The 25,680-nt window shown below is 36.3% G+C and overlaps 1 long non-coding RNA gene across 3 annotated transcripts in view; it reads left to right on the top strand.

Annotated features, from left to right (window-relative positions):
• The window catches only part of LOC121085144, a 186,618-nt gene that overhangs the window by 7,949 nt on the left and 152,989 nt on the right, over nt 1-25,680 (top strand). For all 3 annotated transcript variants that reach the window (XR_005826959.1, XR_005826960.1, XR_005826961.1), the window contains exons 4-6: nt 3,065-3,214; nt 4,572-4,668; nt 7,074-9,263. This is a non-coding gene — a long non-coding RNA (uncharacterized LOC121085144). The remainder of the gene's footprint in view (nt 1-3,064; nt 3,215-4,571; nt 4,669-7,073; nt 9,264-25,680) is intronic.

The raw sequence follows: 25,680 nt of genomic DNA, 5'->3' as shown, positions 1-25,680 counted from the left end.
TTTCAGTTGCTCAGAATTATACTGCATACTAGTGGATAATATGAAATTCGAAGATACAATAAATCTTGATTATGATTATAATTACAATTACAGTAACCATATAAAAATATAAAACTATTGCTGATATAAAGGCCATGAAAAGCCTCCACACTAGAATGTTGAGTGCTCTTATTTTAATTGCTTGTGGATAGGACCACTAACTAATGCATCACTCATAGCTCTAGTAATTTTTAGAAGTTAGCTGAGTCCCAGTAGTGGCCTGGAAGTGGGCTGAACATGTTTCTGAGTGCATAATCGGTATAATTGATTGCTTTTTGAGTGTTTTTTAGTGATCTTTAGCTGGTACATAGTTCTAACGCTTGATAATAAGATGTGACAAGAAGAAAGTGGGAAGATGTAATTAGCAGTCTTCATGTAAGAATAAAGACCAGTAATGGGGGGCGGGGGGAGCAAACAAAACCAAAACCCCACCAAACTACTATTTCTAGTTTATCTAGGTTTTTTCATAGTATACAGCACTTTACACTGAGGATTTGTTGAAAATCTTGTGTTCTGGTAGCCTGTCTTGCTAAAGAGAAACATTGTTGAATGCTTTCTTGACTCCGCATAACAGAGAAATCATCAGGGCTTCCCTTGTTAACCTTCACTTTAGAAGACATGATAATGAAAGGCCTTCAGAGAAGGATAAAGTAAGGTTTTGATAAAAACTGTCAGACCAGAAATAAACCCATAAAAAACCTGATTGAGGAATCTTGAGTTTAAAATTGGTGCTAATGTACCTGCAGAATTTAAGGTTTTGGTCTTATTCTGAAGTTCATGCTGATTTGAGAATAAGGTGGTCTGTCAGATCACACACACTCCTATATAAAAACTGTCAGCAAGACATTATTCTCTAATATGTCTTGATTTAAAATTATAATAATATTTCTATATTTATTTCTGTATTAAAGGATCAAAAGTATTGAAAAGTTGTCTTCTGTGTATATTAAGCCAGTGTATTTTCTTTTATGGAAACTATTTGAGTATCAATAACTTCTTGAAATGTTATATATTTTGCATATATGTATGCTAAAACTTTTTGCAGTTTGAGGGGGAAATAAAACCTTGTGTATCTTTTGACATAAACTGATTTACATTTGAGGTTATAGTTCTTGGAACAGACATAGATTCTCCCAAGTTCTAAAACCAGGCCATGTAGCATGAACTATCTGAACATATTCAGCCAGGTAAGGAGTCCAGGATATACTGGAGTAACTCCGTGTATTTAAATATAGACATGTTTTCTAAATTAATGTCAGGTGAGGCTGTATGCTATAATGCCAAAGATTTTTATAACGGAAAGCATTCAGTCATTATTCGAATCTGTTAAGTAGTTTTAACATGATGTTTAGGATCAGGTCCATGCAAATAAGTTTGATGAATAGTTGAAACCAAATAATGAAAATGATTGATAAAAGCCTGAATTAGAGCATGTGGTAATCATACACTATTAAGAGGTAGGCAAGTTGAGTATAGAGGCAGGCAAGTTTGAATTTGAAATAAACAGAATTAATTGCAATGAAAAGTGCAATAGCCACTAATTGAAAAATGGAAACCTCATCAGTTAACTGAAAATTGCTTCCTGAAATTAAAAAAGAAGTGGTAAGTACTTATGACGCATTTACAACATCTTTTTCTATATTCATAAACAGATGTCTTTGAACACCTTGCCCTGCTACACAGTGTTGGGGGTAACTAACATTTAAAATGTTCATTCCTGAATAAAAATTGTCAAAATCTATATCCATCAAAATTAGTCTTTGAAAGTCTTGCTTAGAAAGAGACTACCCTAAGTAAAGCTACATGTGAATTTCTGTAGTTGATTTACTACTGTTTAGTTGTTTTCTTAGAACTACTTGTTTCAAAGTTGTCACCCATGATGAATAAATTCCTAACATCTCAGGTTTTTTAAACACAGAATGAGTCATGCTAACCTATTTAAGTAGGCTATTGCAGAAATGAATTAATATGATAATATGACCTTGTGAAATTATTACTGTTCGTGTACTAAATGTTCTTATTTATTACCCGTAACATTTAATTGTGGTTTTAATAAATTCCATATAAACACATTTACTTTAGAATCAATCCACAACTACATTATGCAGTTACCAGAATAAATTCCTTATTGCTGATTCTTAGGATAGGAAGATTTATGTGGCTGATACCTAGCTGATGATAAACAACTTTGCCTTCATCAGTTAGTGTTCTTCATGAACTTCTTTATTGCTGTTCTGGTCCCTGTTAGTAGACTGTAGTGTCTACTGCACTGTATGTCTCTGAATCACAGAAAATACAGGACCTTACTAAAACTCAAGGATTTTGTTTTGTTTAAAGCAGGATTTCTTGGTCTAGTTTAAAACCAAAATCAAACACAAACAAAAAAACGCCACAGCATAATACAAGCCATCATTGGAAGCTTGTAGCTTTTTCTTTTTCTCCATTTCCTGCTCCCCTTTGTTTGTGTACTAACTGGTAGCTCTTTTTCTGGAGGCCCCTATGTCACTCTGGTTGTTCACGCCTTTGTTTCTCTGCATAAATGTGTGATGTATAGATAGTGCTTATGTGGACGTCAGCATTTCCAAACCTTGCATGTGTTGCATTGCTAAGCAACTTTTAGCAACACTTATCTCTCGTCCTTATGCCATCTGGAAAAGAGGATTAGACAAGGAAATGTGCCAGGGAGAGACAAAGACACATCTAAGAAAGAGGTGGCTTAATTACTTAAGAGAATGAGTGACATTAATAGTAGGCAATCATCAAAATTGATTGAAGGCAAGTACAATGCCTTTACAGGTAGTGATAATGAACCACTGAGAAAGGTTGCATATTTTATATCCTCTGTCCTTTTTCCTTCCTTGGAGGAAGCAACACACAGCTGAATCCTATTGCATGTTTACGTACAACAGTGCAAGATGAAGGCCTTAATGATTTCAGTACATAATTTAGATACAATTCCAATTACGGTGAGTTTTTTCCAGTTATGTACATTCAGGAACATAACTAGCTGACTACTATTTTAAAGGTCTTTTCCACTAGGCAGACAAGATTGTGAAAATGCCAGCGGAGCCTGAAGGTTGTGTACATTAGTTACCGAGAACAATGCTACAATTGGGATAACTGCCAAAGATAGCATCCTGTGCCTTAAAGTGATGGAAGGAATAGACCAACACAGGTAGTATCAGAAGCCTGTTTCCAAAGAACGGCCTGTCTTCGCTTTTATCTTCTAGCTTGCATCTGTAATTGCTAAAGGTGTAAACAAAGTGCTAGAACTTCAGCTGCTAAATCCACCTGGAGTTTCAACTGGGTTTACACACATTTTAGAATTATAGTAGCACTTCATTTGGTACCTCTGCTGTTATCACACAAAAAGCCAGATACCCAACTTAACTGAAGAATTATCACTTTAGATTTGAAATATTCTTATTCTCTAGTTCCTTAAGTACTCTTAATGTTGACAGAATGTTGTCCAGTACCTAAACAGGATTTAATATGGTGTAAAACAAGTGGTGTTTGTTGCTGAGTTATTTTACTTCCCATACCTGGACTTGTGACTATACTTTGACCATTGTCTGGTCATTTTCTTACCGGTTTCAACTCTAAACTTTTTCAATACAATGGGAAGAATTCAGACTTAACTTTCAGTGCCAGCTCTGTGCGTCAAGATGCTCTTTTACATGTATCTTGGAATAAATGTGCATACTGCTATATACAATACTGTACTTTCTTGCATCTGAAACTAAAACGAGTGTTCCCGATTGTGACCTTCCCAGTCCTGCCAGGAAATACTATGAAATGTCTGACAAATTTTCCTGTCCTCTAATACAGGACCACAAAGAGGTCTATCAACTTAGCTGTTGGTTAACGTTAGTAAAATGCTGGCTGTGAACTAGTGATCTCAAAATTATGCTATATTGAGTAGGAAAGGGTACACTAGAAAAACTGCATGTTCATCATGACGTAATACTAAATTGCATGATTACGTGTGCAAATTTAACATAGCCAGGAACTTTAATTGGCTCATACCAAAGCTTCTGTGGTATTTGGCTTTGCAGCCTTAGGAATCTTTGAACTTTTATGTAAAGGGTATCTCTTGGGTGAAATGCAGTCCAGATTTAAATAACAAGCTTTTTGGAATTGAGTTTGGTACACTATTTCACTTTTCACAATCTTTAAAAAGCAAAATAATGTGTGATTCTGTATGTGACAAAGCAGTTATTCATTCTTGCCATGTAATTTAATGCGGTGTAATATATGAACTGAAAGACCTCACATAATAGTATCCCACAGTAACAAACCTTGGGCAAGAAATGTTTGATTCTCCCCCCTTTCCTCTTTAGAGGAATGCCACATAATCCTCGGTTGTTGTGTGGTCTCCTATTCAACTTTTCACACAAATGTTGGAAGGGTATTTATAAAAAGCCTTGAGGACCACCCACTTTGCTATTGAAAATTGGCTGAAATAATCCCTTCTTTATAATTTAGCTGTGGTGTTGTCGAAATTTAAAATCCGTGTGTATTTCTGTTTAAAGGGGCAGTGGAGAAATGACGTATTCAATGAACGGGGTGCTATAGTTAATTGTTCTGGTGACATCTGTGATGGACTGTGGATCAATGGTTACCCTGCTGGTACGTACATTCATTATGCTCTCCAGTTATTAACAAGTCTTTGACATAATGCTTTGCTTGTCCCTCTTTTGATTAATATGATCTGACTGTAATGTTTAGCATCCTCTGAGTACTCAGTTTTCCTAGAATGCATAGTTCTATGGAGCGAGGGGGATAGCTATTTGACTGAGACCTCTCCTGAAGGGAGAGAGCTGTTCATTCAAATTAAATGCAGAACTACAGTGAGGTATTGAATGTTCGTGTAATGGATTTTTATTCTTGCGATGAGGGAGAGTTTGGGGGGTTTAATAATGTGGATTTTTAATTTTAAAGTTAAAGTATTTTTGAATTGAAATGTTGGAAAGAGAGCAAAAGAAACAAACTGTGTGTGCATGCACGGTATGCGTGCATATAAGAGAGTAATCCCAGTTAGTTTAAATCATGTCATTAGAAATAGTAAAGAATTGCTCAGCAGGTTATAATTTGTTAAGCACAGAGCAGAAATGCATCCCATCATAATGCAAAGATACAGACCTAGTGGTTTAATAGAAAGCTTTTCTAATCCAATTGACTTCTGCATGAGGGGACTGTTTACACAGAGCATAGTAATTCCAGCTTGAGTGCAGCTGGTCAAGAGATGCTCTTGAGTAAATTTTTGCAGTGCCTCACTCAGATATGAATGTATCGCCTCAAAGGAAATTATCCAAAAAACTTGAAATATAGCATATATGGATGTACTTTTGGTGTCAAGCAGCAAAGCATATGGAATGGAACTCGGAAGAACAGATCTGTGCAGCAGCCCATCTTAAGAATAGTTGCTTGTCAGAATCTCTACTGTAGGCTGTTAACATTCAAAAAATGAAATATTTCATAAAAAAATCGGAATAATATAATTCACCTGACTGATTTATTTCTATCTTTAGTATTAGGCATACTTGTAACACTAGGTCAGATTTTTTGAACCCAGAATGAAAATGTTTATTTTTACAAGAGTTTCCTGTAAAGGAGTAAGTTTTTGTAGGTTTCATAAGTCTCACAGTAAAGTGCTTCTTTAATCCAGTCAAAGTTGATAGTAATCAAAATTCATAGCTGTGTTCAAACCCTATAAAATGTTGTGATGGTCTGTTTCATGATTAGTTAGCAGATGTTAACTTTAACAGGCCTTTTTTTCTGGCACTGTAAGCTGAACAATAACGAATTGAATAGGTCTTGAAGAAATCGCTACACAATCATGGAAGTATTCTCTTCAGATTACTATAAGGATATATTTGAAGAGAGGAAATTTGTTCCACTCCTGTTCATTGGGTGCTTAGAAGACTTAATTTTCCCTTTTCTCAGCAGTGCAATCATTTACATTTTGTATTAAAGAAAGCATGATATTCCTGTTTATTGCTAAAACTTAATTGTGTTTTATATCTTTCTAAAATGCATTTTTGTTGAAGTCAAGGTTACTCACAGAACTTCAGTTTAAAGTAAATGTCTAAATAAATATTTCAGGCAGAACGATAGCTTGGCTTTTATGAAGAAACAGCCTTCATTAAAAGGAATGAATGTAGATCTTCTTTCTATCTTTCTGGGAAGACAGGTTCAAGTTAATGTCATGATTGTCCAAGCCAAGTACAAATGATGTTGTCTGCTCTGTCTTTGTGAGACATTCACCTTCACAAGGATCAGAGACTCTGGATGTCTTGGGCAGTGTTTTAACTGTACGTTTTTTGCTGGTTTTCTGTTGGAATTTTGCAATAAATTTATCTGCTGAAGCGTCAATGATTTTTATCTATATAACTGAACTGTGTAGTTGAGCTGCATTTGTATTACTATACCTTGAACAGATGATTGCTGCTGATTTTAGAGTAGCTATGTAAGGAGAGAGTCAAGATCATAATTATTTCCTTCCCTTTCTCCTGTTCCCTGGGGGGGAAAAAAAAAAAAAAAAAAAAAAAAAAAAGAGAGAATAATTTTTACAGGTGTTTAAAGCCAGAACCTTTGTTCTGAGTCCATTCTTAAATAAGCAGCATAAAGATAAAATCATGAGAAAAAAAAATTATTCTTCATGGGTTTTTCACTCTGAATAATATTTTGACTGAAGTAACTTGTAATGCTGTATTAGGTTTACGTGGCAAGGTTTTGGTAATCGGGGAGCTGCTTGGGTGGCCCCTGTCAGAAGAGGCCGGGAGCTGCCCTGTGCTGGACACAGCTGGTTCCAGCTGGCTCTGCAACAGACCCACTGCTGGCCAAAGCTATGCCCATCAGCAAAGCTTTTAAAAAAACATATTTAAGAAAGGATAAAACACCGCACAACAGTGAGAAGCTGGTGTGTGTGTGTGTGTATGTAGAAACAATCCTGTGGAGACCGAGGTGAGTGAAAGAGGAGCGGGGAGGAGAAGGAGGTTCACCAGGTGTTGAAACAGATATTTCTCTTGCAGCTTATGGAAGCCTTGGAAGAAGCCATGGTGGAGCAGGTGTTTGTGTGCAGCTCATGAAGAGGACCACAGCAGAACAGATATTTACGCTGCAGCCCATGGAAAGCCCAGGCAGAAGCAGGTGCTCCCAACAGGAGCTGTGCCTTGTGGAGGACCAGTACTGGAGCAGGGGAAAAATGTGAGGAGGAAGAAGCAGCAGAGAGGGACTGTTATGGACTGACTGCAACCCCTCCATTCTTCCTCCCTCTGCATCACTCAGGGGGAAGGTAGAGGAATTGAGAATGAAGGAGTAAGGCTGAGGCTGGGGGAAAAGAGCATAAGATGGGGGAGAAAGATACTGTTTTCATTTATCTTATATTCTCACTTTCCAGGCCTATCTTAATTTGCAATAAATAATTTTCCCTGAGGCCCATGGTAGTAATCAGTAAACAATCTCCCTGTCTTAATCTTGATCCATGAACCATTTCATCTTACTTTCTTCCCACTGTCCAGTTGAGGAGAGGGAGCTAGAGTGTAGTTGGGTAGGCATCTGGCAGCCAGCCATGGTCAACCCACCACAAATGCTATGAAAGGTTAAGAAATAAAGCAGCAATGGATCATTCCATTCAATCAATTCTGATTTGATTGAGATTTTCTTTCAGCTGAGTCATAACTTTAATATTTCTTCTTAATTTAACCCTTAATTGTGGTCATCAGCCATTTACTTTCCTGTATTTAATGCTGCTGCCCAAAGCGGAGAGTTCTGTTCCCTTTTTGAGTAAAAGTACAGTAAGAGTGTTTTATACTGTGACTTAAATCTTTAGCTGAACTTGTAGCATTGCAACACAGTAACAGTAAAAGGTGGTGAATATATAGTTGTGACATGCTAACTATTTTTTTATTGTTCTTTTGATGCTCAGCTGTGAGTAGTCATGGTGTGGAGATCTGGGCTAGCATCAGAAACCACCAAATCCCATGAAATTCTGCTACCGACTTAGTTGAGGTAGTTGAAGAAACAGAGGAAAACAGTTAACTCCCATGTACGTAGTGTGGGGAAGAGCCAATTTCATTATGTATTTCCCTTGATTAATATGTATATGGAGTAATCTAAAACTGGGTAGTTAGTTTGCCAGCTACGTAAATTACAGCAAATGTGCGAGTACTATACCCTAAAAAGAGTAACAAATACCTTTTTTAGATGCTGAGGTGTTTTTGTCGTAGTCAAATACATTTTTATAATGTAATAGTCAGCCTTTAAGAGTGCCAGTTGTTCACTGCCATTCCCTGCCTCCAACTGGTGGCTTCTGACTATTCAAGGAAAGATTCTCTAATCAAGGAAATACACCAAACTCTGTCTTCAAAAATAGGACCATAAAAATCATCCTTCTAAATACAGATTTGCAGTCCTAAATTAATAATTGATTTCTGAAATTTTGATCAATCCACTGAAGTCCTTGGAAACTGCTGAATGTGTTAGTACGTCTAAGAAATAAAGAACCTTTAAATCTCACTGAAATTTGTTTCAAAAATCTCACCCAATATTTGGGTTCTCAATCTATTTTTTAGCAATGATTTTTTTCTGTCAAGAATAATACCTGATGTTGGATTTGTAAATACTCAACAAAAATTATTTGAGGTACAGTACCAGATAAAATAGAATCTACAGGGAAATATTTATTTGAAGCTGTACAACTTGATTCTTTTTTTATTAGGGAAGTCACTGCTTTAAGTTTGTGCAGCATTTGACAGAACTTGGAAAACACAAGGAGCAACTAAATGAATTACACATCCCCATTTGTCAGCTGTATCTCCAGTTTGATGAAATCTAATAGACTTAAGTTGTTGGAGAGGTAGTTCTCAATATTATGTTTAATTTGTGTTTTCTGCTTTATACCCAGCTGTAAATTGAATATATTGAGTACCTAATGGCTGTCACGGTAAATTTATTCTTATATTTGGACTTCATTAAGATTTAAAAAACTATCAGCACAAACAAACAAAAATGTCCACACTATTTTCTTTCACTGGATTTGAGTGTATAAGCTATCTTTTGACATACATTGCATCTGGAAACTGGGAACTGAAATGTGCTGTTTCTGTCATTAGCAATTCTGGATTTGCACTGGCTGATTTACCAATCCCTAAGGGAGATAGAGCCAGAATCTGGATTTGACACCCTATATGGAGCAGGAGATGCTTTGAGCAGCCAGCATGGTAAGTAAAGATAATGGATTAGTTGACTGCTCAGCTTTTTAGTTAACTCAAAAATGAAAAAGTATCCTTGCATAGCAGTAAAATAACTTGAGTGTATAAGAAACTGCCTTAGCAATGCAAACAAGCAGTTCTTAACGGATTCTTTCTTAGCACAGTGCCAAATTTCTCACAATAAATAGAAACAAAATAATTTTGTGACATCGATTCCATTTTAGAAGAGAAGTTATCTCTTGCTGGATTTCTTTTCAATTATTTTGATCAGGCAAAACATACTGGTGTGCAATAAGATCAACAGAGTTCAAGTAATAATTTCTAGTCTTAATTAATTTACCAAGAATGAAATAGGGCCCAAAATTTTAATCTGTAGTCCATATATATGGATATATAATATCCATATTATATCCTTCGGTAATGGTCAGAAATACTGTGGTACTTCACATACTTGTAGTAACTGCTTTGACTGCATGTGAAACTGGTCCCATAAATAACACAGTTGCAGTATCTTCAGTTGTGGGAGTGCTAGTTTCAGGAAAAATCAGAAATATCCAGCCACGTAGGCTTTTACGTCCATGCAAGAGCCATTGTACGTTGATGTAAAATACTCAAGTATATGATGTGGACGGAAATTTGTGACACTTTCCTGACTTAATAGTCTCCTGTTTCCTGTTGTGTCTGATTTGTAATTCTTGGTGAATGAACAGCCAACAAGTTTTAACGTGCGTGAATTACTTGGATGCTAGAGTAACAAGTTCTGGTACTGCCAGTCCAAGCAGCAAGAGGTTAAGGGTCAAAAAAAGTACTTTTCCTTCAGAAACACTCAAGACCTGATTTGGCTTTTGTATCTATTTGGCTTATTATATTCTATCTAAAGGTGGTAAATTTGAGTTTTGTTTGTTTATGTTGCAATATTTGAAACATTGGAATTGACAAAGCCTTACTCTGTATCCATAACACTAGCAGATCTAACGCTTTCTCTTGATCCCCTCATTGCAACAAAGAAGTTTAAGAAAAAACTACAAAATACTCGTGGCTGTGTAATAAAATCACACGTGTCTGTGACTGATTTGACTGTTCAAATTTGATGCTTCTGAGGAGGCTCTTCGTTCACCACTTGGTAGTTTGGACTACTTTGTAAAATTCGTGAAAAACAAGCAGTTGCTTTTGCAATCCATGTGCAAATCCTGTGTGTGACTCATGCAGTTTAATCAATTAGAAACAAAATATCTTGTGACTCTCTGGATGGGGTACCATATGTTGCAACAGAAAAAGAACACTTTGGAGGAGGCAGTTGAGATGGCATTGCAGAGAAAACGTAGATGTGTTTTGCTTTAAATATTAGGGCTTCAAAACAAAACCCAGTAATTCTTTAACAGTTCACTGAGCTAAAGATAGTTTTGGGGATTCAAGGCATCCTGTAATTACAGGCAGTCAACCTAGTTTTCTAGTCTTACAGTGTCCCTACTTGGGTATGCATGTTTGTGTGCGTGTGGATGTGTACTTGTGCTAGTTGATTCATTTTGCTGTGCCCTTTAGGAGGACAGTATAATATATGTACAAATGATTGCTTTATTTTCCACCATTTCAAAACATTCCTGTGTCCTGTAAAAAGATGGAACAACAAAGTGACCGTGCAACAGTAAGAGGTACGTTCATCCTAGCCATCCCTGTCTCCCGCTCCCACCCTTATTTTGGTTTACACTGGCATGCATAATTTGCAAAAGATTACTAGTTCATGCAGTTCTATTTTGTCCTTTTTTCAGTTGTTTTGTAGGCTCACCAAAAAAATGAAAAATTTAACACCTAAAAATATTAAAGTTATCCCGAATTTGCCAATATTAAATAAATACATCCTCTCCTTTTGGATGGCTTATTCCAAGGACATTTCATTACCAGATCTTGGGGTCACGCATAAAAAATAATACTCTTCCTTTTGTGGGACACTGGAACAGAGGACTGGCTGTAGAGTTCTCGCACGGTATTTCCAGATGTCATCCTTCCACAAAAATCCTAATCCAGATCAGGCAGATGCTTCATTCCTGTTGTGCTTTGTAAGTGAGAATAGTAGTAGTAGTACTACTCTATATTCTCTACTAAGGCAATGGAGATAAATTTCTGTGTGTTTTTAAACTTGAAATCTTTCATACAATTATATATTTAAGTAATCAGCCTTCTATTAAAGGGAGAAGGATTATAAACTGAGATGCTTTTGATCACATATGAGGTCAGAGGAAGCAAATGTGCACCTTTGGGACTTGGTATTTTTCATATTTTTTGACTTATTCACAGGTCAAGTTTGCCCAAAACAACGTGCCTGTTTGTGGAGGTCCCTTAATGTGACCATTCCCTCAGCAGGACTTCATGGCCCACAGAATTCCAGTCTATTCTTGCATATCCCTTAACTACAAATGCTTTCTGTACTTCGGGTTCAGTGATTAGACAACATCAGCTGCAGCAGAGTATGAGGACCCCACTGCTCTATTGTCTGAATTGTATTTAAGAGTACAGTGGTTTCATGCTGCTGGGATTTTGAAGAATTAGGCTTTTATTTTTGAATTTTTACATTGACTTTCTAAGTGCTGTGTTGAGGTTGTGTCCAGAGTGATTTCTTCATAAGATAGCATTGTTTTTCTGAGTGTTCATGGCAGACAAATAGCGGGACTTTTCAGAGTTAACTAATGATCATTGATTTCAGTGAATGAGTTGTGTGTTTGGTTCAGGGACATTGGAATAATTGGGACTGAAAGGCGAACTAGATGAAGTGAGGCAGGGGGGGTAGAAAGAGTGGGGAAGGATGCCTAGCAGACTAGAAGAAAGGCGGGAAGAAAGAAAAGGGGGGGTGGGGGGAAAAGAGGGAAATGAAGAACACTCGATGAGCTATTGAAAGATTCTCTTCTTTGGCCATTGCTCTACTAACTTCTCTTCTGATTCTTCTTATCTCTGCTTTTGGAGAGAAATGTTGTCTAACTCGGTATCTTAGGAATAACTTCTGCTGATGGGTAAATGAGGAGATCCTCGAGGCTTTTGTGCATCTCTGCCTATAGTATGGATTTAATCATGCACTGGTGGAGAGTTATCCAGTCTTTATTCAGTATGGATGAACTGTCAGTGAAAGAGTTCCAAGACGTTTTGTTGTTAAGTAATAATGTATGTGTAGCCATTGTTTAAATGTGGATGTTATTCCATATTTGAATACATGATAAGGTCCACACCCATAAAAGGTGAATTAGATGTAATTTGACTGGAAAGCCTCTTTAGTTGCTGTTTAGTAGCATACTTCTCATGCTTACAAATTAATTCCTAGTAGTCCCATGGTATTGGCCCAGCAAGTAAGCTTAGTATCAATGCAGCTCTTTGGGGTTTTTGTTTTGTTTTTTACTACTAGTGATGTATTTTTACAACATTTTTTGTTGTGGTATTTATTATTTTCCAAGACTTTTTTTAGAAAAGAGAATAATGACTACTTATAAGTAGGGTTAGATATATTACTAAATGGACTCAGAGTAGCAATGTTATCTTGGTTATTTGCTACACTAAAGCAATGCGTGCATGTTGAAGAATGTTCTCCATATCCTTGAAGTTATTACAAGACATCACAGTGTAATAAAGAAATTTCTAGGCACTGATATCAGTGACATAATGTTGCTAGTTGTCCAGATTGTTGTAATCCCTCTGTTTTACATTTGCTTTGTATTGTCACATTTCTGCTGCATCAGCTAAAGTATTTTTCATATTTCTGGATTGAAGAAATTTATTATGCTACATGTCTTAAATTTAGGGGAATTTACAAGACTGAGTAACAAGCTTTCAATTGAAACCAGGGCTAGGAGTGTAGGAAGCTTTTGTATTAAGCCAGCTCAAATGTATTGCTGGTTTGTTGTTTAGAAGATTGGAGCTGTAAAATGTTCAAGTTTTGGCTCCTATTGTTTTTAGGTCACAAGTACTTAGCCTTAAGTATTCTGACATCTAATTCAAGCTTGTCACTATTTGATACTTTTTCTTCCTTCACCCACTAGCTCCACTGTGTTCCACTAAAAGTGTATCCAATAATAAACTTTCAAAAAAATATCACAGTGGATGAATGGATTGCTGCCTTATTTTACCATTGTAAGTATTCAACTGATAACTTTGGATTTTAATAAGGAGCAAAACACTCTTAGGTGAAGTAGTAACTGATAATTGTAGTTGGTCATGTAAGCAGAAAGATCCAGTTCAGGTAGACTTACATTAAAATTACTGGCTAAGCAGTATACAAGACAAAGAAGACTAGATATCCGAGACTGGAGCTCACGGAATTGTAGGCAGTTTGTTTAATAAAAAAAGGTAATCAAGAACAGCTACTCTTCACATCATCATGACATAGCTCTGAGCTAACAAAAAGTTGACTGTATGTCTAAATTTAATCACATAATAAATGCTATAATGGATTAAAATGGTGTATGTGACTAAATAGTCTGAGGGGAAAAAATGTTTTTTGACGCTCCATGTTTAAAATGTTTTGTTCATAATAGTACTGAAGTTTTCTTTATGGCCTTGATGATTCAGGAGAATACCTATTAATCTGTAACAGAAATAACTTGAGCATAAATATTTTGGGATTGTCCTTTTATTGGCAGTGCTCAATTTGATTAATTGAAGTTTTAGATTCATCAGTAGCGAGAAGGTTTATGTGATGAGAAAGTTTATCATTTACAGGAATTTATACATTGCAACTTCAAAAAAGGGGAGGGTAAACATGATGATTTATCTTTGGAGCATGCAGGAGGGCCAAGCCAAACCTGCATCTTTTCATATTTAGTTGGACATGTTATAATGTAAGGATTCAGAGTTTTATACCTGCTAAAGCAGGGTGCCTGGGAAAAATGTCCTGTTTTCTCCTTGCTATTTCTTAATGCAAGAAGCTCTTTTTAGACTATTTGACAAAACTGAATGTGTAACTCAATTCAGGAACAACATCAGATGACACGCAGGCTGTCATATGTTAGTTAAAAAAAATAATTGTTACCATAACAACTGACTCACTACTTGCATTTCCAGGAGAGAGTATCTTAAAAGAAAATGTAATAGGTCAGTCACATGCATGTGACTAGTGTTTTTGGTGATAAAAGCATGAACTATTTTTTCATGGGTGGCAAGAATGATTTGGCTTGGGTTTGTTTTTTTTCTTCTTCCTCAAGTAAGGAAGATCATGTTTCTTAGATGTTCATGTCTCGGACTGGAAACAGCAGTGAGTAAGTATGTTTAAAAACAAAAGAAAAATTGCCAGCCCTGAATACTCAAATTTCTAATCATATTGGGGAATACTCTGTTTGGACAGCTGACCAGACAGAATCTATATTAAACAATATAATAACAACGCTATTGTGTGCCATTATGGTTTTGGGTTTTTTTTGTAGACTTAGTGATGTGGGTTTTTTTAAACTTGAAGACTCAGAACAGTCTATATTTTGATTCATTGTTGAGGACCTGATTCCACTCGTGTTTGAAGTCAGTAGGAATTTTACCTTTGACATTTGTGTTTGCATGATCAAGCCTTAACATGATTCATTTTGTATTTTGTGTCAGCTTCTCTGAGCTAACTTCAAAGCCCGGTTCCCCATCCATGTTTCCTACTTCTCTGCTGAAGCCCTTAGTGCTAAAACTCTTGACATCATCAATAGAGGTAGCCTGAGGATCATCAAATACTTCTTTGAAGACTTGTTAGTAATTTCCACTACAGACAAATATTCTGCTGAAAAAAAGGTTTTGACTCTACCTCCTCTTTCCTGCGGGCAGTGATAAAGAATTTCTGCAAAATCAGATTATTTTTAATCTGGCATTTTGTATGTTCTCCTGGGTGGGGGCAAAGGGAAACTGCAGCTATAATTAGGTTTCTCCTATATTTTATTATTTAGTTTTACTCTTATTTGGCCTGTGTTTCAGCTAGCAGTTTCTGCTGCTTTTAAATAATAGATATTTATTGTAATTTTGATAATTTTATCTGGAATTTTATGTGAACACATCACTCTAGTGATTACCATATTTTAAAAGTAAAGAAGCCTGACTTCACATATGACATGGGAAAAGTAATATTAGATTTTTGTACTCATATAAGTTAGTCATCTAAGGAGAAATAGTTTTTCATTAGTAACAATATATAAATTTAGCATCTTGAACTGTCTACAGTAAGTGTATTTTCTTAACAGTTTCTATTTAGCTGTCTTAAAGCCTGAAAAGACATTTATTTGTGTTTAGTAATGAGAACCTGTTAGAGCCCACAGTTGGGCATTTCTTTGATGTACGTGCAGCCTTTCCAGAGAATGACTGCTTCCCATTTATTTCTCAGCACCATAAGGCAGTTGCTTGAAAGAACGAATTAGTCTTAGTGTATGTGAGTTCTGTGAATTTAAACGTACATGTTAATTCCCCTGAGACAAGCGTCAGGACAAGAGACCCAATATAATTACATAGCCAGAGCACACTGTCTCATGGTTGTCTGTGGTATCTCAAGAGATCTCTGTTGTACTTGATGGAACAAATGTGGTTATATAGTACTTCACTATTAGTCTCATGAGATTTTGAAGTATTGCTAGTAACAGAATTGCAGCATCCGCTTTTTCCACCACAGTTGCTTAAAGTGACACTGTTTAGGTTTATAAGTCCACAGATTGAGCAATCTTAATATTTTAAAAGTAATAGGGGAAGTCTGCATTCTAAATATCTACGTGCATTTTAAATCTACTGCTCAAATAATAATGAAAAGATTATTTTAAAGGATCTAAAAGAAAGATGTTGACTGTTTCTTCAGCTGCCTCTTTAGCAGCTGGAATAAAATGTTAATAATGCTCATCCCAGGTCTTTGTTGCATTGCCATGGTTTTATATGAACATTTTTAAAAAATATAAATTGGTATCAGAAGCACCGTTATAGGTACCTACAGAAATTGCTGTGTTTATTTTGAGTCTATTTGCTGTATATGCACAGTAATCTTTACAAATTTGAAGGATCCTTTACGTAAGAACAGTATGTACACATTTTTAAAAAAGTAGTATTAGAAGGGAAAAGTTAGAGCATGTTTGACAAGAACAGGTATGAGGGTCCACTGACTTTGCTGCTGTATGTACATGCAACTGTATGTAATCAGAGACTAGAACCAAGTTTCACAAGCCCCATACAGGTGTCTCTAATATCATCCCTTTCTTTCATGTATTGAGGATGTTTTGTAGCTTTTATTTGCTCTCTTTTCTCACTTCTCATGGACGTCTCCCTCTGCTGGAAGAACGTGTCATTTCCAGATGTTAAAACAATTATTGTGTATGTCCCTTAATGTAGGAATAGATATAAAAACTATCACCACGACCCATTGTTATTTTTTGTCTATGAGGAGGAAAAAGACCAGTGAGTGAACCTGCTTTATTGACAGGTGACCTAACAGGTGATGAAAGGGAACAAAAAATACTGGGAACTTGAGTTGACCAACCTTGGGGAAAAAAATCAGTTAAAAACAAACCCATGGTCACCTAAACTTTTTTTTTATAAACCCATGTGAAACTTTAGAGTAATAATTTTGTCAAGGTTCCATAATTCCAAGATTTCAGTAAGTCATGTGAATGTGGGTTCATAAAATCTTATCTCAAAGACTGTCATCTGGCATGCAGGTACGTTTCTGTTGCTGTTTCAGTGCAACAGGGTGAGCTCTTTCACTGAATGTTAGATACACAGTCACAAAATAGTGTCATTTGTGTTGTAGATTTTAGGTTTTTCTTGCTGGACCATCTTTACAATTTTTGCTGGACTGTGCCTCCTGCAGCATTTTCCAGTATTGAACAGAGTTCTCTGTGCAAGGATTGTATGTTTTTGAGGAATGAGTTACGTTGCAGTCAAGCTCAGATGTATTGACTTCTCAATCTTGGTTTAGCAAAGCCTTTCATAAACCATCTAAGATGTTTTAAAGGCAATACGATTTAAGCATATTTTTACACATTCTGCATCTGGTAGCTTGTGCATGAAGAACCAGTGCACGCAGTAGTTGAGGCATTCTGCATGAATACAGGAAGCTCAGGGTTCAGTGTAAGTTAACCTTTGCTGTAACACCTGATGCTACTCTGATCACTATGGAGTACTTCTTAATTATTTCTGTCTCTAACCATTTTTTCCATTGGTGGTAATGTCTGGATAATGACAGCTCGGGCACTGAGAGAGTTAGCACTTCTTTGCATTGCATGGTTCACCCTTACCCTCATACCTCCTCCCCAATCCCGCCCACTTTTCCGTAACAATTTTGCGGTTCTTATATGTGGTTTTTGTAATCTTAATATTAATGAAATTATTCATTAAAATAAATATGCTATAATATTAGGAAATCTTTGGGGGAAGGAAGAGAAGTCCTGTTTGTACTAGAATGTGTATAAAAGTTGGTAACTTGGCTCACCTTTTAGACAAATGTTAGTATACTGGCAGCCTTACAGAAATATATATAAAAAGAAGTAATTATGAAAAATAGCTTACAGTACTGTTTTGAAATAGTAGCTAAATCAGTTTGTTAGATTCCTCTCTATAATCTCTAGTACATCTATAATCTCATTTCACAACAACAGGGCAACAAAGTGATGATTAACATGTTTGCTGATTTTGCAATTAGAAACCTTGGGCTAGTCCTAAACATGCTGATTCTATTAGGCTTGTAAGGAGTGCTGGAGATGTTGCACTAATTGTGCTAAAAGGGGTCCCAGCATGTGTCAAGCACATCCATGTTAACTCAATTTAATGAGGCATCGCTTTGGAGTTAAAATCTAGCTTTACATGTCTCTTACCTGCTTTGCTTTACTGCAACTTCTATAGCGTATGATATGTTTCTCAGGTAATTATGTTATATTGAGAGTTGTTAGTTATTTTTTTAAAAAAGATAAATTATTGAGTGGTAAAAGGAATTAAACTTCCATGTCAAAGTTCTTACTTTGTCAACAAAACCCACAAAGGACAACCTAAATAAAATTTTAGACTTACCAGGTTTTTATTTTTACTTGAAGATGCTTCTTGCTGATGTCTTTATTTCTATGTTCTCATGAAATAAAACATTTTGTTTTAGTACTTTTAATGATCAGGATTTCTTTGCTTTCATCTGTTCTACTTGTATATCCAGTCTAAATGAAACAAAGCTTTGGTCCCAAGCATTATGAAAAATATATATTTTTTAAAAAATAAATTGTCCCCTGGTAGCTACACAGAAGTAGAAGCCACTTCTGAAAATATAGATGTGATGTAGTGATGACCTTTTAAGAAAACTGTCATTAGAGTTCAGTCGAGTCCAGAAACTTCTAGCATACTTTATTTTGACCACTCTAAATACTTACCTCTCTAAATCATGCAATAAAATAATTCCAGATTTTGAATTTGACCATATAGAAGGACCATTCTGAGCCCTAGTAAGAGTGATGTTCATTTCAGTTATAAGCTTAAGAAAATGTAAAAACAAACAAAAAAATTAATATAAAATGCTTTCCTTTCTTTGGGGCTTTGTTTTGTTTTGTTTTGAACTTTCAGATTGGCTGCTCGGCATTTTGCTTAAAAGACAAGCCAAGCTCACACATATGGAAGATTGCCAGATACTCTAAACCCTATTTTGGTTAAATTACAGTACCCAGATTTTGGTAACAAAGCACATTGATTTTATATTCAAAAAGATTTTTATATTTAGTCTCTTAACCTTTTGTAATTCCCACCCACAGCTTTAAACTGTAGAACATTTTTATGCTAATTGTTGTCAGTAGGGTATCTGCCATGGCCCCTTGGTAATTTAAATCCATTGAATTGTAATGCAGGTGCCGATAATTGCAGAACTGTTATTGTCTGACTGGCTGCTGCATATATGTCTCAAACAATTCTTTTCAAAGTGGATATGAGAACACTTTTAAAAAAAATCCCATATTTGAAGATCACCTTACATCATATTTACAATAATGAAAAAAAAAAAAAAAAGGGAAGAATTTTTCCTCTCATTTCTAAGACAATTTTGCCTACTTGCAGTTTTAAAACCAGTCTTCACTGTGGCAGATTTTAAGGTTCAACAGCTATTCTGTAGTTTTTAAAATGTCGGGTTTTAAAATGTCTGTTAGTCTCTTTTGCTTTGGATGTTTGTAGGAATTTTTGTCTTGTAGTTTCTGAAAGTATGGTTCTTTGGTGGAACGTCTTAATCCGGTGAATATGACATGGGAGTGGGAGGAAAAAAGGGTTAGTGTTCTGAGCCCAGATCATCTGAGTGATACTGGACAGATTACTTCCTTCTAGTCTTGCTTTTCTCAGTATGAAATAATGACACTGCTTTACCTTTAAACATCTCAAAAAATTGCATCTAATCTGAACTGTTATAGCCAACAAAAATCTGTCCTGTAATCTTAATGAGCATGTGTGAATGTGTTTTCTATCCGTAAGAAAACTTAATATTCTTTATTTTAGTAAAATCTTCATTATATTCCTCATAAGATCTACGTAGTGCAGAGTTAATGATTATGCAATAGCACTTTGTTTGGAATACACAATATGCTAAAGTGCTGCCTGGGAAAATATTTTAAATACAGAGTAGTCATTACTCTTATTAAATGATTATAATTTTAGCGGGTTTGATGAACCCTCCCTCTGAGTGAAGTCTTTGTTTCCACAGAATGCTTTAATATGGATGAGAGTCATTCTCACGAGAAAAAAATCTTTGGTTGACTGAAGTTACTATACAGAGAAAGAAGGTAAATTTAGGGTAAAAAATAGAAGCTTTTGGTAGTCTTCACTCTAAGATGTTTTGGATTTTTTTTTTTAATTAAATACATTTGAATTCAATATTAATGCCCAAAGATCAAATTAAAAAGGTGTTCTAACAGTTTAAAGGCGGTGACCAGTAGTAGTGAACAGTCATTGCTGGAAGCTGGAGTTGCAGTTCCTGACTGGAGTATGGCTTTCACAGCAGAATGGGTTTCAGGATTCAGGATGGGCTGGCTGGTTTTGTCTCCCCTGTTGCTTGCTGTACAAGTTTGGTGGAGTTGTTGTTCTGTAGCTGTTGCAGCACCTAGTTGTGGTAATTGAGTAACTCCAGTGGGTCTGCATTAAGGTTGTCATGGTTTCAGCTGGGATAGAGTTAATTTTCTTAGCAGTTAGTGCAGTGCTGTGTTTTGGCTCTGACATGAGAACAATGTTGATAGGACACTGATGTTTTTGGTTGTTGCTGTGTGGTGTTTATACTAAGTCAAGGACTTTTTGGTTTCTTGGGCCCTGCCAGCGAGAGGGCTGGGGGGGCACAGGACACTGGGAGGGGACACAGCCAGGACAGGTGACCCGAACTAGCCAAAGGGCTATTCCATACCGTGTGGCGTCATGCTGACTATATAAACTGGGGGAAGAAGAAGGAAGGGGGGGACATTTGGCATTATGGCGTTTGTCTTCCTGAGTAACCGTTACGTGACGCAGCCCTGCTCTCCTGGGGATGGCTGAACACCTGCCTGGCCATGGGAAGCGGTGAATGAATCCCTTGCTTTGCTTTGCTTGCGTGCGCAGCTTTTGCTTTACCTATTAAATTGTTCTTATCTCAACCCTTGAGTTTTACATTCCTTCCCGACTCTCCTCCCGTCTCTCTGGGTGAGGGGGAGTGAGCGAGCGGCTGTGTGGTGCTTGGCTGCCAGCCAGGGTTAAACCATGACAAGGTAGAGAACGCGAGATTCACTCCTGCATCCTCATGCCTCTTTATTTGTCTGGACCTAGTTACTGAAGTTCTAGGCATCTGGACACTTTCTTTTTGCTTCACCCTGAAATAGTTAGTTTGCGTTATTTTGAAGCAAAATGAATTAATGTTGCAAATACAAGAAAAAAAAATCTGTGGAGGTTAGATTGCCTACAGTGTAATACTTCACATCTCTTAGTGAATATTCAGATTTAATTGGCTAAAAACTTCAGCAGTGAATAGCTAAATTGGAGTAGGGCTTCTGCTCTGCCTGGGAGTTAGTGCTGCTGCTGGGGAACAGTCCATTTAATTTTTTTCAGGTCCTGTTGAACATATATATAATAAATCTCTTCTTAAATGATTAAACTAAATTTGTCTGATGGTCTTTTGATCTGGAGAGGTTTTTGTACTTCTGGTGGATAGATTTATTATCTTTATCTCAGTTACATGAGTAAGATAGTAGTATGAGCCTGTTGGGATAAATGAGTGCAGCTTTTATTCATATAAACATAAACTCATGGTACTTTAAATCCCTTATGCATGTTGTCTGTGCATGAAAACTTAAAGGCATCCATTAAAAACATAATTTTGCGGAATAAACCCTAACTGGAGCTACATACTTAGAATTATTGTTGACTCAGCCACCCCGGTTCAGAATTTTTTTTATCTATAATTCAATTATACTGGTGCTAGTAACAGTTCTTTTTTAATTGCTTCTCTTAAGTGTTAACAATGCATGAGGATGTGGAATAAGTCCTTTACCCTGTGGCAGGGCAACTTAGGTGCAACAGTGTAAACTAAGAAAAATACAGAACCCTTAGCTCTTAAATGCTTTGGGGTTTGTCAAATTAACCTAAAACCTTGCTCTGACATACTGTTGGGGGTTTTTGATAATTGAAGTTAGCTTTGCGAGATACTAACGGAACAGAATTTTCTCAGTTAAGAGTTGATTTCAGTCTCAGTGTCTTTGTGGTTTCATGTTTTTCAACCAGCAGTGAAAGCAAACTATTTGTTAGATATGTTGTCTGTGTTTTACATTAGGGAAGTTTGGGGTTTGCTATTGGAAACGTGAAATGTGTTTTCCTTATGGAAACTAGTGGTCTAGCTGTGTGTGGTTTATTTTTATTATAGGTAATTTGAACACCATTTTCTAACATTGGCTGTATTTTTAAAGCAGCACTAAGAGATAAATTCACCTCGTAATTGTTTTACAGTGTGTGTGTGTTTAAAAAATGGGGGTTTGATATAATAGAATACCTGTTTTGGAATGTTAGTAGCTTCCCAGACAGGATTTATGATGAAAAAGAATGAAACTATTTAAGTGGTATCAACAGGCAACTGTACTGTGTTATAGTGCTACCTTTGCAGTTTACACCTGATGGAGCCCTTTCAAATGACGCAAATGGACACTGATTTAGCCACTAGATGTGCCAGCTGTAACTTTATTCTGCTGGCATCGTATTAGGCTGGTAGAAAGTGTTGTTTAGAAATAGGCTTGTCAATCTGAAGGTTGCACTAACACTTAGTCACCGAGTTTCAAACAGTTACCAGTCCCAAAGGTAATCTCCAGCTGAACTGCGACTGGGATTTTGTCATTTCAAAACGCTGGCAAAACATAGTGTTCTTTTAAAAAAAGTTTTAACCCAATTGACAACAAGCTCTCCTGTGTTAGCAGCCAGGTGTAACCACAGATGTTGTTTAACTTTAGTTTAGGAAGGAATATTTTTGTAAAATACAAAAATGAACATATATTTATGTAATTGGCGATAATGACATAATTATATTACTGCATATGTTGCTATGTAGTTTTTAGCATAAGACCTATTGAAATGTAGCCCTAAGGAAAGATAAATTTTGAAACTGAATTAGGAGACCAAAAATATCACAAGTTGATACTTGCTGCTGTTGTAAGGAGAAAGAAATAAATTATTTGCTTAATTCTAACAGTCGTGATGTTTGCTGTGTAAATCGTTTCAGCATTCCTCAGTTTTACTGTGTTTTGCCTGTTTGCTGAGTATTGATAAATGGAATTTGGCAGCAGAGCTAAATTACTTCTTTGAAAGTGTCTGGCAATACATGTATTCCCAGTGACCAACAGAGGACATATCTTAGAGAAAAGCATACATATCAAAGCGATGTGGCTATACCTACTTTTGTGTGATGCTCATGTGGTGTCTGACAGTCTAAGCTGAAGTTTCTGTATCCTACTTCACGCTGCTTCACCTTGAAAGGTCCAAAGTAGGTCGTACAGGGTGCTGAGAACTCCGTTGTCCTGTAATAGAAAGTGAAGGTGGCTGTCAACTTTTCTTGTCATATCACACGGAGAAGACAGTGTTGTTTGGTTGTTCTTAGGTGTTGATAATCCTGTAATGCGGTTTAATAATCTTTCATGGGTTTAACCTTTTATTTTATAGCAATGATTAGTTCCATAGCAACAGTTGGTTCCATTTGCAGTCATAGTACTTAGCTTCATAAAATCCAGCCTGGATTTGTAATGTTAATAATAATGGCTAGACACCAATATTTGTGTCATGGAGATACAGATTCCCAAATACTACTTCTTGTATTACTCTTATGTTGATTCCTACTGTGTACAGATTCAAGAGGTCTGCCAGCAAAACCCATTTTGCAAAGAAATTCAGTTGGCACCAGAACTCTGTATGGGAAACGGACACAAACATCAGAACACTAAGGTAGCAGAAAAAAACATTAAGTGTCGAATAGTCTTTTGGAATAGAAAGTACTGGTAACTGGCTGAGGTTACAGTACAGAACGTACAAACCTGTCTCAAAACAAGTATTAAATAGGAGAATGTCTGTTAATAGGGACACTCACAGAACAGACACTTGACCAATGTTGGTTACATTGCTTAGAATGCTGGGGAAGAATTTTTTAGTTACTGCAGCATGATTGTGGTGTAAGGTCCCATAGAGAATGAACTAGAAGGGAAATTTCAGTAGGATGTTCTTTCATACTTTAATGAGTCTGCAGGTGGAACAAACAGTGCTTTTCTTTCAGAATGCTTTTTGAAGAGCACTGAGCAAAGGCAAACCTGCCCTTTAGAAACAGCCCACTGTTAATGATACAGAATAGGGAGGGAAAAAAATCCACATTGGCTGCTCTCTTTTGCCATAGTATAATTTTTTTTAATTTGAATTTGCAGACTTAACAGGTATTTTGTATGAACCTCCTCTTTGCAGAGCCCTGGGGAAGACTCAGAAGAGTTACATACTTAGCCCCTTTGAAACTTTCCTTGCACTCAAATGATACAGAACACCCTGAATATGAATGCCCTAAAATCCTAAGAGATCCTAACCCCCTAAAACTTACACACTGTGTTCTGTTCCTTGGATGCATAGTATATTTTTGGTTACAGAAATTAATCTGCAGTCCATAATGGGATTTTTTAGAGCCCTCCTTTTTTAGGAATGTAAGTGCTAATCACCTCTAGTATGCTTTCTGCAAAGAAATTTGAGGTGTCACCATAGCATAGGTATGTGTTCTAGCCTTAATCAGGGTGTATTAAAAAGTACAGTAATGAAGATGATTCAGAGTAGGCTAATAAACTGCCAGTGCTCCTTGTAAATTCTTTCAACTTGCTCACAAGTCTTTCACTGCTATTGTTACCATACTGGCAAGGGAGACTAAAGTGTCGCGACAAAGACATTGTGAGTTACACTATGGCCATAGCGTGAGTTTTAGCATCCCAGCTCTGCTGTTAAGTGCTTAAGTTCTGCAACTGTGTTGTCAGAGTATTTTTTTTATACTTTAAGTTCTGTCCCTCAAGACTGCTGAAATGAGCAGTCTTGCCTTGCTGTTTCAGATATGGATCACTTAACTTTTTCTTTCAGATTCTGTAATCTATGCTAAACTAAATGGTGCAAGACTCATTTAACAGAAATTCGTGTGAGAAGACATCCTTTAACATACTCCTTTCTGCCATTTTACCTCATGAATGCTATAAATGAAATAGAATCAAAATTAGGTTTTGTTTGCATACACATTTTGCATATACTAATGTGTTCATACATGCACTCATACTTTTTCGAAGTTTGGCCTCTGTAGTGGTACTAACTTGACCATAAATTAATACAGTTGTCTTACATACTAAATATGAGTGCATTCTTATAGGTATATTGCACTTGATAATTTTCTTTGGGATCATTATAGTAGTGAAATAGTCCTCAGTAACTTGAGTTAATATCAATTTATTTAGCAAAAGTTAAATATATTTTGCTTTCTACTGAATAGATCATCTCTCCTTTTTTTTCTTTGCTTTTTTTTTTTTCTTCCTTAATGAACAAAGCTCTTCAGTGAATTGACTCTAACATTGAAGACTCATGCGGTGTGTCTGGTCACCTTTAAATGAAATGTCTATTACCCTTAGGACCAATAATTCTTTATTTTTAAAATAGTTCAGTGAAATGAGGATGATATTACAGCACTTAGTCTGCTCCACACGGATAATAACTATCTGCATGATGTTAACAAACATTCATCTGCAACTGTAGAGTTACTGTCTTGTCATCATTACCAAGGGGTTGTTCACTGCCAATATTTTTTCCTCCCTTTTCCCAACCACCCCACAGCTTCTAGCTTAATATCCTACGCAAGTGATTAGTGTGCTGTAATTGAATTGGCTGTAAAAAGATAATTAATTGATACTTCACTCCCAGAGAGGTCAAGCTGCCCTATCTTGAATGGATGTTATGAAAGTAGTCATCCTGCTGGCACTTA

The sequence above is a fragment of the Falco naumanni genome, chromosome 3, assembly GCF_017639655.2.
Source record: "Falco naumanni isolate bFalNau1 chromosome 3, bFalNau1.pat, whole genome shotgun sequence".
Classification (NCBI taxonomy): Eukaryota; Metazoa; Chordata; class Aves; order Falconiformes; family Falconidae; genus Falco; species Falco naumanni.
This window is presented reverse-complemented; position numbering and strand designations above follow the sequence as displayed.